We start from the raw sequence: 16,062 nt of genomic DNA, 5'->3' as shown, positions 1-16,062 counted from the left end.
CAGAATGCTGTACGCAGTGCGCTGCTATTTACTAAAGAAAAAAATGCGTTTAAAATTAATACGCACGTTATTAGGCATTCTCGCTTTATTCTGTGCTTATAAAAGAGTAAAAGAAGTTAAAGTTGAGAGAGGCGTTGCCTTCGCGACTGATAGTGAACGCATGTCGAGCAACGGCGCATGCGCGCGGCGCTTTCTACATTGAATGAACTTCTAGGTGGTACACATTAGAAGCGGGAAAAAATGCATTCAATAACGTTTCGGCTGTGGCACGGGCTGCACAAGACTCTGACGAAGGCGGTGTCATGGCTGAAACGATAGTAAAGGCATCTTTTCTTTTTTTTTAGTGAGTGCCACCCGCAAGGTATTCTCTCTAGACACACACTCACACATTATATATATATATATATATATATATATATATATATATATATATATATATATATATATATATATATATATATATATATATATATATATATAGCTTGCTTGCGGGCCCAACGGGAAGTATGGATCCCCGAGAGCAGCCTATGGCGTTGTTGGCACAATGTGCTAGAGGGACGTCTGCATATATATATATATATATATATATATAATATATATATATATATATATATATATATATATATATATATATATATATATATATATATATATATATATATATATATATACAGGGTGTCCCAGCTATCACGCAGCACGATTTAAAAAAAGAGGAACGGCGTTACGCGAGGCAAATCTATATACTAGAGCACTGCACGGGCCGGATTTTACGCCCGCTTTATGAAGCCCAAGCCCAGCCCGGGTCCGTGGTCCGAAGCGCGGGCCCGGCCCAGGCCAGGGCGTACATGACCGAACCCAGCCCGAGCCCGGCCCGGGCGTACTTGACCATACCCAGCCCGAGCCCGGCCCGGGCCCGGGCGTTCATTACTAAACTAATCCAGGGCGCGCTTGTTCATGACCAGGCCCGACTCAGGCCCGCTAGAGGATATTAGTTGTTGATGATGATTAATAATGATGCCGTGCGCTTTGTAGCGGGCGATCGGACGGAAAATGCGGTGTGTACATGCATCGAAATGTTGCTCTGCCCGCGGTGGTAGCTCAGCGGACAGCGGTTAAGCTGTTTCGCTGTTAAGTCCTAGGACGCGGGTGCGATTCCCGCGGCCACGGCGGCAGCAATTTGGTGGGGGCGAAATGCAAGAACACCCGTGTATATACTTATCTTTAGGTGCACGTTAGAGAACTCGAGGTGGTCGAAATTGATCCGGTGCCACTACGGCGTGCCTCGTAATCATATCGTGGTTTTGGCACGTAATACTAAGGAATATAAATGAAATGTACCGTATGTGTCAACCTCGAATAAAAGACCGAAATCTTTATTCCTCCCATGGGAACAACCGTGATCTCGCCCATTGTTAGTGCCGTTGATATACAGGACGTTTCAAGAAATGTGTCCTACCTTCTCAAAAAATCAGGAAAATGCGATATTTGATTGCTGCCTTCAGAATTGGTTTTCCTGTAGTGGCGGGGATTTTAAGATGGTTAAAGAAATGAATTGGGACTGTAATTAAAAAGTTCAATAATTAACTTTTTCATTAGTGGAGTTAGGTGGTTGTGTCAAATGAGAGAATTGAAGTTCTTCATGCCAAAAACCCAACCCCACTTTGAGATTTCGAAAAAGTGGCATCTAGTAATAATTTCGAAGTAATGAAATTCAACAAAATTCAATGGCGATATCTCAACAGAAACATGGAAGAACGCAACTGCCATATTCTTCTGAGACGTCCAAAATGAGTGAATGGCTTTTTCTGTAGCGCTAGGCATCTTAAGATGGTTAGAGACATGAATTGAGACAGTAATTAAGAAAGGTAAATCAATTAACTTTTTAATTAGTGGAGTTAGGTTACTGTGTCAAATTAAAGAATTGAAGTTCTTCTTGCCAGAAACCCATCCCAGCATTGAGATTTCGAAAAAGCGGCCTCTAGTAATAATTACGAAGTAATGAAATTCAACAGAATTCGATGGCTTTCGCTATTGAAAGCCGTGGCATTTCGTTGAATTTCATTGCGCCACAACAATTACTAGAGGACGCTTTTTCGAAATCTCAAAGCTCGGATGGGTTCCTCGCATGAAGAACTTCAATTCTCCCATTTGACACAATCACCTAACTCCACTAATTAAAAAGTTAATTAATGTAACTTTCTAAATTACTGTCCTAAATGATGTCCTTAACTACCTGAAGATTCCTGCCGCTATAAAAAAAGCAATTCTGAAAGCCCCGAGCAAATATTTCATTTTAATGATTTTTTTAGAAGGTTGTTTATTTATTTATTTATTTATTTATTTATTTATTTATTTATTTATTTATTTATTTATTTATTTATTTATTTATTTACAAATACTGCTATCTCGATAGAACGAGACATAGCAGGAGTGGGTACATAAGTAAATAAAACTACAAGCATACAAAACATTGAATCATACAAAGCAGAAGAGGGGACACGAGTTACAACGCATGATACTCGACGTACAATAAGGCATCATTAAAGCATCACAAAATGTGGTTCGGCAATTCTTCCACAAACTGTTCATTTGGCCTTTCCCGCAAGAAGCCATCTAAGCTGTTCCAAATTTCGACAACGCTTGGAAAAAAAGAGTACTTAAAGCAATTTACAAATGGCTGAAAAGGAATAATATTAAGTGGGTGGGATCGGCGCGTGGCACGCCTAGTGGAATGACTGAAATGTATCGGCGCTTGGATGCGACTGTGGCCGTGTACAATCTGATGAAGCAGTGCGATACGCTCAAGCATGCGTCGATGAGCCAAAGGTTCTAGCGACAAAGCGCATGCGTGAGCAGAAGGAGAAAAATCGCGGTCATATCTGCGAAAAATGAACCGTGTTGCTTTCTTTTGTATGGCCTCAAGCTTATTAATGTCAACTGCAGTGTAGGGCGACCATACCACCGAGGCGTACTCTAGTAACGGCCTGACGAGGGATTTGTAAGCAGTTAATTTGCAGTCCCTGGTAGAGTGCTTGAGGGTTCGTTTCAGGTATCCCAGTTTCCTAAGTGCCCTAGCACAAATGGCTTCAATGTGCAGGTGCCAATTTAGATTTTCGGTGATGGTAATTCCAAGATATTTAAATGTTTTCACAGAGTTAAGGTAGTGCCCATGGTAACTGTAGCGGAAAACTAGCGGCTGCTTTTTGTTAGTAAACGTCATTTGTACAGTCTTTTGGTAATTAATACTCATTTGCCACGCGGTGCTCCATGCACAAAAAGATGAAAATACATTGTTGAGACCCTCTTGATCACGTATGTTAGTTACACAGGTATAAAGCACGCAATCGTCAGCGTACAACCGCAGTCTCACCGGTGTGTCCCTAATGACCTGTGCTACATCATTAATTTAAATAATGAATAGCAAGGGCCCAAGAACCGAGCCCTGCGGTACACCGGAAGTAACCGCGGCCGACGGTGACTGTGCGTGATTGAAAGTGACAAATTGTGTCCTTAAACGTAACCAATCAGCTATCCAACCTAGTATTTTCTCGTTACTAATAATTTTGCTGAGCCTAAAAACAAGTTTTCTGTGACACACCATATCAAATGCTTTTTTGTAATCTATAAATATGGCATCAACTTGACCTCGATTATTCACGGCTGAAGCGATGTCATGGGTGAATTCAATGAGTTGGGTAGTTGTGGAAAGGCCAGGGCGGAAACCGTGTTGATTCTGCGATAGTATGTCATTTTCAGAGAGGTACCGAAGAATATGCTTATGAATTATGTGCTCTAAGAGCTTGCAACAAGTACACGTTAAGGAAATAGGTCTGTAGTTGGAAATTTGTTGCTTATTACCCGATTTAAAGACAGGAATTACATTGGCGATTTTCCAAATTGTCGGCACTGTACATGTGTCTAATGATTTACGAAAAATTATCGCTAAATAACGAGCGTTCCATTCCGCATAACGCTTCAAGAACATATTTGGTATTCCATCCGGTCCGGCACTTTTATTAGTGTCGATGCTCAAGAGAAGGTTATAAATGCCGGTACAACTAATTTCAAGTTCTGGAATCGGACATATTTCCGGGTTATCACCAATGTCAGGGGTAGTACCGCTATCATCTCCAAATACAGATTTGAAATAGCCATTAAATGCTTCCGATATTGTCGAGGAATCTGAACAGGACACTTCATTTATTACAAAAGATGACGGGCAGGAAGTAGTGGGATTGATGGTTTGCCAAAACTTACGCGGATTGGTTTTCATAAAAGAGGTTAATGTGGTATTGAAATAAAACTTTCTAGCTTTAGTCATTTTTGCTTTCAGTTCAGACTTGAGCAAGTTAATTAGGTGTTCCCCTTCCGTGTTGTGTACATTGCGTCGTTTCCGCAGGCGCTTAACGCGACGTTTGAGTTGTATGATGGGCCTGGTGTACCATGGGTGTGTAGCATGACGTTTTATAGTTTTCTGAGGGACAAACTGTGCAATGCACTCTCTAGCTATAGTATAAAAATGGTTAGTCAATGTCTCGACACTACAGCGATCACTACAAGACATGAAATCATCAAAACATGTTGCCAGCACACATTTCTCCCTCTCTCTATATATATATATATATATATATATATATATATATATATATATATATATATATATATATATATATATATATATATATATATATATGTATATATATATACGTGATTTGGCGTGTTTATAAGGAAACCCACCAATGTACTTGTTACTTTGAGAAAGTCTGGTCCAGCAGAGGCAACGTTAGCGAAAATATACAGTGCCACTGTATATCTATACTGGTGAAAATAAATAGCACTTCAACTGTTTTTCTGTTTTTATTGCTAAGCTTTACTAAGAGCCAGCTCTTTGCGCGTGTCACTTGAGCTTGGCACAGTATACCTTAGACCATGCAATGTATTACGTTCGCGTGTGCTCGAAGGCCCGACTTACGCCTTTTAATGAGCGTGACCGAGTCCGGCCCGGCTCGGCCCGGCCCGCAGCCTCAAGCCCGGGCCCGGCCCGGGCCCGTACTTTCAAGCCCGAGCCAGCCCGGGCCCGCCGGAAAACGCTTCGGACGGCCCGGCCCGGCCCGCGGGCCTCCCGGGTCCGTGCAGTGCTCTACTATATACTGCACATTATTCCGAGCACACTGGAATAGCCACTGCTATTTTTTCGTTAATGAGGTTTGAATAATTAGAAATAATTATATTTGTAACTCGACAAGTACTCACCTAATTGTCAAATGTCAATGAGGCGTATGTAGGCATGTTCAAATGGCATCTGACTGCGCTACTTTCAGCAACGTGCTAATTGCGCGCCCATTTTTCCAGTTGATCAGAAAAGCCCGCGAGGTTTGACTAACGTGTCGCTGCTGCACCATATATATATATATATATATATATATATATATATATATATATATATATATATATATATATATATATATATATATATATATATATATATATATATATGGTGCAGCAGCGACACGTTAGTCATAAACCTGAGGCGAACAAACAAGGCGAGCTTGATCTGTTCGTATAGCTTGATCACCGATTATAGTGACACAGTGAGGAGGACAATCTAGTGAGCATCGAATATGTGGCTCATTGAATCGGTAAGCAGAACTGTAGTGCGAAAAGCGCTTGCTAGTATTGAAGTCTTCTTCCTCGCTGTTTTCATTCGCTCTGTTGTAATTGCTGCTAACATGAGTATCTGTTCCGGGAAAGTCAGCAGTATAGACGAAATGCATGTGTCCATGCCTGAACGTCCCTCTTAGTGATTACTCTTACAAGTGCGTAAAGTGGCGTTGCTACAATGACAAAGGCAGTGTGTCATCTGCTGATATTCGCGATGAAATTGCCTATGCCGATCAGGAAAGCAGCGTACACTAAAGAACGTGTTGAAAGGGTGTCGTTTCGCCTCACAAAAATAGTCCTGATATCTTGCATGCTTCTCGATTGCATTATCGCCGCGCGCTCGGCACTTCCAGGTCACGAATGGCATGCACGTTATGAACGTGAGACAGCATTCTTCATAGGAAAGTGGCAAGCACTGAGAATTCAAGAAAGGAAACGCAAGCCAGCAGCAAAGCAGCCGGTGGAAGATCTCTCCGTCGTTGCCATGGCAACGGCGCGCGGCCGCGCTTTGTCGCGTTTCCGCGTCTGCTTGCCTACAGTTTCGCCGTCTGTTCCGCGCACACCAGTCCCCGCCGCCGTCGCCGCCGGCCTGCGGCAGTCAGCGAAGGGCGAGGGGGTGGGGGGGGTGGAGGGGGCACTTGCTGAAGGCGTTGACTGTCTGAGAAAAATACCTATTCTCATTATTCTTGTCAGTAAAAGACCCCCTCCGTCAAACTCTTGGGAGGAGACGCGGGCCCCTAGGGCATACCCCCTAGCTACGGGCCTGGGCTCTGGACTCCTAGGTGGCCCCGGTCGGTCTATGAAGCTTCTTCCGAAGTACCACGGCCCGTACCGCGTGCTCTAGCAAACCTCGTACTTGATATACGTTGTCAAGTCGCTTGAGACTTATTGTAATCAAATAACTAGGCATGAGATCCTGCATATGGACCTGATAGAGCTTCGCTGTCACTGTGCAGCTGTCCGTAATTAGCCAGGGTGGCTCTTTTTCGGAGGGGTAGTAAATGTAATGCAATAGAGCGGCACTACTTCCAGAAGCAGAGAACGCTGCTCCCTTAGAAAAAAAAGGCGATAATTCGACAATACAAGCTTTGCGTTGGTTGTACTATTCCTGCTTACGTTTCTGCGTCTGTCAGTAATAGTAGAGTACTTCTTCAAAACGCTTCCTTATATTGTAAATGGCTGCCCTCATGCTTGCCTTGGTTTCGTTGCGTATTGCCTTCTTATGGTTGAGGTTAACTAAAATCCGGGTTCCTTTTGATAGTTATTAAGTAATGGGTTGCGTGGTAATAAATAATAAAACATGAGAAGTTTACTTGCTCCATTTACAGAAGCGAAACCGAAACTGCAGCAAATATCTTGGGTAAAATGGCCCAGCGAGAAAACAAGCAACTAAACATTCAGTAGCATTGCACTTGTAATAAAATTTGCTGGAGTTTACGTGCCAGAACCATAATATGTTTATGAGCCGTGCCGTAGAGGAGGGCTGCGGAAATTTCGACCAGTTCATGTTCGTAACGTGCATCTAAAACCAAGTACACGAGCCTCTAGCATTTTGGCCTCGTTCGAAAATGCTGGAGCCCCCCTCAAACCTGTGCCCTTTGGGTCAGTAGCCGAGCGCCGTAACCGCTGTACCACCGCGGCAAACTTAAGCAATTCTGAGAGAGACAGAAAAGTGAGCAAGAAAAGACCGCATTCTGATTCGAAGCCGCGCCCTAGCGATTACGCGCGAACAGCCAGCACGGACGATCAACCCATTCAGCCACAGCGCGCGGCGGCTGGCACGTGATACGATAGCTATTATCAAGATCTTACGGTCAAACGCTCCTTGCAAAGCTTCTTGCTAGTGTCCCTACCTTCCAAAGAGCAGGAACGGAATGCAAAGTGAAAACGGCTGTTTCTGTTTGCGCTGTAAAAATGCGCTGAAGAGCATAATTCGATATTTCACACCGTAAGAAACGAGGATGATATTGGAACACACACACAGCGCTGAACTTACAACTGGCTATATTTTCAAGCTTACAGCCATATATATACGCTTTTCACCAGAAAAGAAAAAAGAATAGAGCAAGTGAAGCATGCAAGAAATTCCAGAAATATCGTAGAAGACCAAGAAATTTTGAAACGCGATAAAAAAGTGCATGAGTGCAGCTTCGCTTGCTCTTTTGAGCAATGAAAGTTAATTTCTCGTGATCGTGAAACATATGTGATATCGATGATGGGTTGTTGTTTCCTGTGACTACAATTTTTTGTACACCAGGCCTGCAATTATCGCATGACTAAAATCACGTAACATCGCACAACATCTCCTTACGTGACTATAATCACGTAACAACTAGTCACGTGACTTAAAATCACGTAAAATGAAGTAATTAGTCTCGCCACTAAAATCCCGTAACGTCACGTAACTACTGACGTGACGTATTGGCGCCAAAAACTTCGGAACAACCGGGTGGCGCGGAGCAACCTCAGCGTCTGCACTGGACTCTAATAAACATGTACTTTCTCTCTCACGTGACTAAAATCACATCACGTAACTACTAGTGACGCGACATTTCCCCTTCAAAACCACGCAACAAGTACGTAGTGTGGGGAACCGACCGAAACCTGAGAAGAATAGACGATCCAAGCCTAACGATATCATAGTACTACTAGCAAAAACGTTGCGCCTCTAGCAAAAGCTTGGTGTTACTAGCAAAACCTTAGAAGCTAGATCGAACACTAGCTCCGTTGTCGGTTCCAGCCTTACGCAACTAGTACAAGCTGCGCACATTTTTATTTATAGATGTTTAAAATGACTGCGGTACGTTGAGGTCGGCTGCGAGTGCGTGAGAAAAGCGGTTGAATCACAGGATTTTCGTTTCGTAAATGGCAACACCAGTCCCTGGACTACCACAAAAATTTGATCCACACGGACCTATCCGATGCAGCGCACAGTGTTTTGTGATGTTAAAGGAGAAGGCATGCCGGTCTTTTTCTCTTGACGTAGGACGATAGATACGACGAGAGGTGAATAAAAATCCCAGTTTCACCGCAAGGGCAATGCAAAGAGTGCGATAGCAACAAATGAAGTAAGGCTGGACGCTAACTCTCCTAGATCTAGCCTCGCGTAACTCTGCAAAATGGTAGTTTAAAAGAAGACAGCCACTCCAGGTGGGAAAGGGGATTTCGCACAGTCTCTTTGCGTTGAGAGCGCAGCATGTAGGTATACGAGCCGTCCGCTGATGCCTATCCAGATAGCGATTTTGATTTCTTAAAACAAAAAATCAAATAATCTTTCCTATTCCTTGCTTGGAGTAAGGATCTGTTCGTTTCATTAGTTGTGTCTAAGAAGGAAAAGAATCCCTCGAACAATTGCCCTTCTTTCGTTAAGATTACGACAGACACTTGCCTTAGCCCTAAAGTAAAAAGCAACTGCAAAAACGTCTAACATTGTCATTTCATTACTACGCCTCGCTTTTCTAAGCTTACTTCGTTTCCTTTACGTTGCTGAATTGTAGGTACCTCAGAATATAATAACGAAATCATGAGAGCGGAGAAATAAGTTTCCACCATAATACGCGTACGAAAGTTCCAAAGAGCTTTGTTCACCATAACTTGAGCGTTCGTTCTGTTCCTTAGGACGTTTATAAAAGGATAAAGTAAGAATTACAAATGTAGATCTGAACGATCTGATACGTGTGGAGTTTTTAAACATACACTAAAAAAGTCATAAAATAAAAAGAAAGAGAAACGGCAGCTCAACATTGCAGTCAAAAAACCGAAACCGAAACGAAAGCTCTTTTGTTTCTGCGGCGACATCTTGAGGGATGCTGTGAAACTAAGTCACGGGTTGGAAAAAAAACAGCTTATCTTAAGCTAGGAATCGAACCGATGACGGCGCGGTGATGTCGCGCTTTGAAAGTGAACGATTAACTCACTCGGCCACGGACGTCACCGTACCGCCGGTGATAAGCAAGGGTTTATCAATATACCACAAGCATTTGAAGGACCGCGTTTCAAAAAACGCGTTAGGGAACAATGTTACGCCAATTGCGAAAAGTTGAGAATGGCTTCAAACGAAAGCTGAGTGTCAGGACTACATGTGATTTCCTGACCATTAACATAACTTGCTTAGTTTTACCACAGTGACCGTTTTTGTCTTGAAAAACGGGCCACTTTTTTCGCCGTTTCCATAGACTCCCATTGTACAATCTTTAACTGCTCTGGGAACAAAATTGAAGCTTACTGCAACATGATCGCTGCAGTCCTCTCGTGCGTTTAGGTTCCCAGAAGCGCTCTGTGGTCTGCGTTTTTCAACATACTCCCTCTACACTTAATTATTCGGGAAAAACTCGCCAGTTCCATTGAAAACGCGCTAGCTTCGCGCCGGGGCCGCCAGGGGCGCTGGCTGTGATGTGTCCACAATAGCTGGATATGGTGGTTACTAATGTACTTACAACGACCATGAGGATCCTATTTAGTGCAGCGTGACTATGATATCGAGGGGCACAGTCCGGTAATTCTGACGGTTTGCTGCTACGCCACCGTGTAAGGACCACGTGTGGTGAAGCTCGAATGCTGTGGTGAGAAGGCACCTGATGTTGCTACCGCGCTGCTCCTGCGTTCTGCTCACATGTCCACTCGCAAGCCGGGGCAGAAGAAAATGGTCTCAGCCTGATAACATTGGCATAATGAGTAAATTAAGGATGCGCTTAGTGTGGCTAGCTTAATGGCAACAGTAGTTGTAAGCTGGCTAAGAAAACGTGAAGTGTGCGTAAACGGAATGCACAGAGTGACGACGGTTGATGCCGCTGAGCCGTTGTTAGGAATTCGGCAGTGAGCTAGCAGCCCGCCTCATATCAACAGACTTTACCAAAAGTGCACAGTCCACTGTGAGAGCTATCGAACCTGTTGATTCCAATCCCTTTCTTTAGCACAGGCGATGTTTGAAACTTGAAATGTTGAGACATTTCAGACCATAGGTCGCTATGACAATTACGACATCCGAACGGTTCTCCCTCCTTCTGTAACAGCGACTAACGTAAATTAACATGGAAGAAATTCAGCAATACATGAGGTAGCTGAACTGTGCTTGTTGCGTACAATGTTAAAGGATATCAGCGGTAACGGGATTGCTCGTAACGACGTACTTACATATGGACAACTTTTTACAGCAGAGTCGTTATGCCCGCCGTTTGTCCGGTTCGCGATGTAGACAAGAAACAGTCATCGTCATGTCGGCGCTCGCTCGCATCGTCATCTTCTGCTTCGCTCTCCCGCTGCGCCGATATGTCCGGCGTGGGATACAATAACTCGGATGGGCGAGAGAACGAGTACAGAGGGAGAGAGAGAAGTAGAGAGAAAGAAAGGGAAGAAAGAGAGGAAAAGACAGATAAAGAAATAGAGCGAGAGAGAAAGAGATAGAAAAAAACAAAGAGCAAGACAAAAGAGAAAGAAAGAGAGAGAAACAAAGAAATAGAGAGAGAGAAAGAAAGGAAAGAAATAGAAAAAAAAGATAGAAAGAGCGAGAAAGAAATAAATAGGAGACAGACACACCCAATCGAACCCGATCGATACGTAGTCAATACTCGTGATTTACAATGTGATCACGTGAACACTTCGTGCATCGGAGTGTGAATGCACGTGTGCCTAGCCAAGCCAGAACCAGCCGAGTGCCGACTAGCTCTGCTGTGCCCCAGCCTTGCGCGGCTCAGCGTGCGAGCTGCGGAATTTTTTTCCCCTCCTTTATGAAGTGTACTTAGGAATTGGATGGTGCATGTGTGGTGCCGGCCACTTCTCTACTACGCGGTAGTTTTGTTCGTAATGTTGGCAACAGCCATGACAGATGTGAAAAGAACACGAAACGTAGTTTCCATACTGTCGATTGTTGATAAATACTTAACTGCATACGAATCAGCGACAGGTTGTATTACTGAAAACAGAGGTATGCACGCTTTTCTGCCAGTTTCATAGCGCGATTAATAAAAGGCTTCTTAGTGGAAGAGGCCCGCTAGTTTTCATTCGTATTCGGCCAGCCGGTCAGTGCTAAAGCAGCGTAACATCAGCCTTCCTGGCGTCGCCTCCAACGATATAGAGCGTTGACGGCGCGGCGAACGTAAGAACGGCAGTGCGCAGGGCTTTGTCCCGGGTGGCCGGGAGATTAATTCGCGCAATCTTGGTTTCTTCCTCGGACACCGGAGCGCGTGGCTGCGTCGCCAGGAGTGCCGCGACCCTCGCAATGAAGGACGGCGATAAGGGATCGTCGCACTTCTTCATGTCTGTGGATTATGAGGGGCCCCGCAGGGCGAGCTGCATCGCTGCTGCCGCCGCATTCATCTGAGTTATCGCGCGCCACTTAGCGGACGTCGCATCGCAGCAGCGATGCGTTGCGCACGTAAACAGAAGCAACAAAATGGCGGCATGCTGCAGGAGTCATTATGCGTGCAACAAAAAGGGTATACGGAATGGACACTCAGAAAACAAAATCGGCGGAGAAGTGAAAAATCGCGGTCTCCCCCTGCAACTCCAAACAGTCCGCGTTCTTTCTTTCTATGGTCATTCATTCATTCATTCATTCATTCATTCATTCATTTATTTATTTATTTATTTATTTATTTATTTATTTATTTATTTATTTATTTATTTATTTATTTATTTATTTATTTATTTATTTATTTATTTATTTATCAAGGATGCGAATGGGACTATTTCGCATGACACTGTTGTGTTCTTTCTGCGCTGTACTTCACACAGTAAAGATGACAGAGTGAAACGGGTCCGCCGCGGTGGTATAGCGGTTACGGTGCTCGGCTGCTGACCGAAGGTCGCGGGTTCGATCCCGGCCGCGGCGGTCGTATTTCGATGGAGGCGAAATGGTAGAGGCCCGTGTACTTAGCTTTAGGTGCACGTTAAAGAACCCCAGGTGGACGAAATTTCCGGAGCCCTCCACTACGGCGTCTCTCATAATCATATCGTGGTTTTGGGACGTAAAACCCCAGATATTATTATTATTATTATTAAAGAGTGAAACGGGGCATTTGTTGCAAGCCTTTCTTCTGAAAATTCACGCAAGTATTCCGAGCATTCTCGTCTAGAAAAGCGGCAGCCTTACTGCCTTTCCTGAAAAGTATCATACGTGGAAATCTTACTTTCCGTGTTTTCTGTTTTGTGTTCTTTTCTGTCTGACTACAACACAGTAAGGAAATTGAGCAACAGGTTAACAAGCTCGTGAGTACGGAAATCAAACATCGTTAAAGGCGCAAAAATAAAAAAAAATAGTTGTGGCGGAACAAAATAGCGAAAACAGTCAGCCTTACCATGAGGATTAGTAAGTCAGGAGCGCAAGCAGCAAGAAGGAGTCGTGTGGTGGGGTCATTGTGAAGTTGCTGAATTTTCTTGTCGTGACGTCATATTGCACTATTTTTATTCCCTCTATGCCCAGTCCTTTTTAAACACAAGTAGCGCTTGATGATTTGTATGCTCGAAGCAAGATACAAAGTTAAACTAGGGTTGGTTGATGTTATGGGGCACACACAGTACCTAATGGGACCGAGAACCACGACATAAAAGCCAAAATTAATACTGCCTTCAACGACGAAGGCACGGTAGACCAGGCACGCACACGGACGCGCAGTGATTCTGCAAAGCAACACGGCGCAAAAATAAAATAGTGTGTACAGTATCTGTCAAAACTTTAGAAGCTACTACGCACGACGCGCATGACCGCATCCGGTATCTGTCCGCGCACACGGAGAAACAGTGAACTTTTGCTGCCACACTGTTCTGAAACTTTCAAGAAGCGTTCTCCTAGACGATCCAGGTGCTGATCACAATAAATAAATAAATAAATAAATAAATAAATAAATAAATAAATAAATAAATAAATAAATAAATAAATAAATAAATAAATAAATAAATAAATAAATAAATAAATAAATAAATAAATAAATAAATAAATAAATAAATAAATAAATAAATAAATAAATAAATAAATAAATAAATAAATAAATAAATAAATAAATAAATAAATCTATACAATATCTTACAGGTTGAAGTATGCGGGAGGAGGTCCCGTAGGTCCCATAGTAAAAACTAAACTGGAGCCTCTTCTGAGTAGTAAAAAAAATTACATTGACAGCAACAGCAGCAAACAAAACGGTGCATTTATAAAATATTAATCATGAGATACAAGCATTATTAAAAGAAAATACGAATACACATAAATTTATCGATCGCAACTGTTTCGTAATGAAAAGTAGGTAAACAAGCACAGCCCATAAAGGCTATAATTACCACAGAATCTTAATTTATCAATGAAACAGCAGCCCCTTGTTTCCTAGACCAAATGCAATTTCGGACGAAGCGAAGCGGTGCTATTTAAGCAGTAAGAAAAAGAAATGAATTTTTATTTTTGTTTTTTGTTTTCTTTTTTCGCGTTTACGCATCACTGCCATGGCCCAGATGACAGAGACACATTTGTTTCGACAACTTATTGAAACGTTAGCCGTTAAAGTTCAAGTTGCAGTAACAGAAAAGTGCACGCACAATAATTTCACTCTCGGAACTACGATGCTCTTCGAGGCACATGACAACCGAAAGCTGGCTTCTCCGTCTCTAATATAGTGGTGCAAGGAAGCTCCCAATTCAGGGGTACTCGAATAAAAAGAAAAAGAAAAGACATATCCCCATTTTGAGATCGCTGTTCTGAAATGTTCTAAAATCTGCATACATACAAATACCACACTAAACTGCTTGTATCGATTGCTGCTAGTGTGGCACTGATCAGTTGATTACAAGCGAGAGCGGGCACACGAAACAGGCACGGCTGAGATACAAACGGGCACCACAAGTTCCCTGATGACGGTGCATCCTTGCGCCCGTCTTCGGTGTAGCAAACATCAAACATGTAAACACTATGCGTGGTGCAAATCATTCGCTACACCCGAGCCTTTTCAAGTGTTCTGTTAAACCCAAGCTTAGTTATATGCTCTCCGTGTATCACGCACGTTCCCGCGTGCCGTTCTACACCGACGCCGGCGTCCGGCTGCGCGTTCAGAAGGGCTGCAACTATTACTGAGATAACGCAATACCGACGTCGGGTTTACAGCAGCGAGTTCTCGTCAACGCCTTGGTCATGCGGCCGCTTCAGGGCTCCGATGACACCAACCACATCGGCAAGAGCCGCACGCAAGCTGTCGCGGAACCCTGCTTAAAGGGGTCATGAAGCACCCCTTGGGCTGATTGAAAAAACACATCCCGCGGAAAGCTGACACGGCTATGAACTGCTCTGCCAAATATTACAGTCGTGCGCGCCGCGTAATGGCCACAAGCGGAGCGCGAAGTTGCCGTTTCCCCAGGCACCCTCTTTTCAAACAGAGGCCGGTTCTCACTCTCGTCGGTGGGCGGGGCGTCGGTCCGCTGTACGTCGCAAGAGACATCGCATGCTTATTGGCCGATAGCCGACGTAAATCGAGAGCGGCGTTCGGATCAGATGCGCTTCTTGCCGCGGGGTGCCGCCACTTGCCGGCGCCGCACTCCTCAGTACACGGTAGCCGCACTCGCGCAAGCGAATCACAGCGGGAGAGCGATCGCGTTTCATGACGCGCGCTGGCGTAACTTCTTTCCCCCATGCCATCCCTCCCTGTCTAGCTTCCAGTGCGCTCGTCGGCACGAGAAAAGAGAGAATGCGCTGGGAGCGTGCGCCAAACCCCGTAACTCCGCTGATTCTTGACGGATTCGAGAAATTTTTGCGGCAATCGATTCGGGAGGCAGTACACTCCGGTACTGAGGCCATTAGATCATTACTTGGAAAAGTGGTTCATGACCCCTTTAAGGGGTATTCAGACGGGGGACAAATGCTCGGGGGATAAAGGCGAAGCCTAGTGACGTCAGCTCGGGAGGAGAAGTCTCCACAAATGTCCCCACTCACACGGACGAGGCGAACGGAGGGGGAGACCAGTGTTACTAGACTACTCTGGTGGCTTGTATAAATGGTGGTATAAACCAAAAGAAAATCAGCAATGTTATCCTGCTAGAAGAAATTTACAGCGTTTACCCAGAAGTAGGACAAATTATGGAAAGCAAACTATAGAATACCAATCAATGAAAATAGTTAATGAATTGAATAATAGCATACAGTTTGATGTTTCTCTAGAGGCATTTAAAAAACAAGTTAAAGAAATTATATTGAAAAATGAAATAACTTATCACCACTAGACAATATTGCTCAAAACTTGTAGTGTCATCGTGGTATGATTTTTTTTTTTTTGCTTGTGTACGGAAAGTGAGTCACTGATCCTTTTCTAACAGATAATGAGTATTTTTCTATTATTATTATTGTTCATGTGGTTACACGATGCATCGAATTTTCTGTTCTTGTTTTATTTATTTATTTATTTATCTATTTATTTATTTATCTGTGTA

The sequence above is a fragment of the Rhipicephalus sanguineus genome, chromosome 5 (assembly GCF_013339695.2).
Source record: "Rhipicephalus sanguineus isolate Rsan-2018 chromosome 5, BIME_Rsan_1.4, whole genome shotgun sequence".
NCBI classification, from domain to species: Eukaryota; Metazoa; Arthropoda; class Arachnida; order Ixodida; family Ixodidae; genus Rhipicephalus; species Rhipicephalus sanguineus.
The sequence above is the reverse complement of the archived record's forward strand: the minus strand, read 5'-3'. Positions refer to the sequence as shown.